The following is a 1392-nucleotide window of genomic DNA, read 5'->3' as shown; positions in this document are numbered from 1 at the left end:
TAAAAATAGAAAAATAATTTGATCTTAATAAAGTTGGGACAGGAATTTAAAAAAAGAGAAAAGAAAAGAACCAACGCATTAGACAAATATTCCTTTTACTAAAAAAACTTCAGCCACAGAGCCTGATTAGAGTTAATAGAATGAGAAAGAGAAGCTGTATACTCTTTTGTTATTTTTGTGAGGGGAGCTCGTATTGGGAGGGAATGTAAAAAAGCATTGAACACAGACAAATGGAATGTTAGCAGGGACACTTGAAATACTGCCCAGAGAAACAATCTAGGACACTGGGAGGCCTGTGTAGTTATTGTTTAATAAAACCAGCTTGATATTTCAATACAAAAGAAAAAATGACTGAAAAGTGAGCAAGCATCTCATTAAAAAACACTTTTAAATTCCACTTTTCAGGCTTCATCAGAATATCAAAGGAAACAGCACATTTATTTCTATAAACTGTCAGATGCTCTTTTATGGTCATCCTTGACTTGTTCTGAAAGCCCCTAAGTATTACAGGGGCCAGCTTTATCAGGTAGACACCTATACTCCGCATCTTTACATGCACAATTCAAATATCTTTCTAAATATACAAACTATTATTGCAATTTAGTGTTTTAAACCTTAATGACCATGTAATGAAGCAAATGTGAGTGGCTCTTTTTAAAAGGCTGCTAGGTTTGTACAGACATTTAAACAAATAACATGGGTTGGTCTTTCAGGAAAAAAAAAAACTTAATCCCCCAGGTACACGCCTCTTAACAGAATCAACTTCATTTTATGTGACATTGTCCTTCCCAGAACTGCAAATTCAATGAACGCAGCAGGTCCTGATCTTGGTTTTTAACAGATGGCCTCAACAATGTGACAGTAATGGCATCTGACGTGTTATTCCAATGATCTCTTTTACTCTTAGGAAAGTATGGACGTGTTAGATCCCAGGGCTCCTTCCGGTTGTTATTTCTGGCACACTCTTCTTGGCATATGTTATCATGAACCATTCATAACAAATTAAATTTTCATTAAGGTAAAAACAAAATCTTTATAATCCTTAAACCTACAATTTATCTCAGTTCCCAAGGTAACATTTCTGTGCAAAAGGGCTAGTTCCACAAATAATCAAGTGTGGAGCTGGTTTGGATTTTTTTTTTTTTTTTTTTTTAAGAATTAGCTGCTTTGCTGAAGACATGTGAGTACCGAGTGGGGAGGCCTGGAATCCAGAAATGGAAAAGAGATGAAATGCCTGAAAAATTTGAGGGCTTGCTCTTAGTGCATTTTGCAGGGACACAATAATCAAGGATTCCCAGGAAATACATCAAAAGAGGCTAAGCCATGGGATGCCACTTGAATGGCACCATACAGGCGCTGCCGCGGACACCAGCTGGAGCAGGCAGAATTCCT

Source organism: Otolemur garnettii, unplaced genomic scaffold (genome assembly GCF_000181295.1).
Source record: "Otolemur garnettii isolate 467f Iridium unplaced genomic scaffold, OtoGar3 scaffold00143, whole genome shotgun sequence".
In the NCBI taxonomy this organism is placed as follows: domain Eukaryota; kingdom Metazoa; phylum Chordata; class Mammalia; order Primates; family Galagidae; genus Otolemur; species Otolemur garnettii.
Note: the sequence above shows the minus strand (reverse complement) of the source record.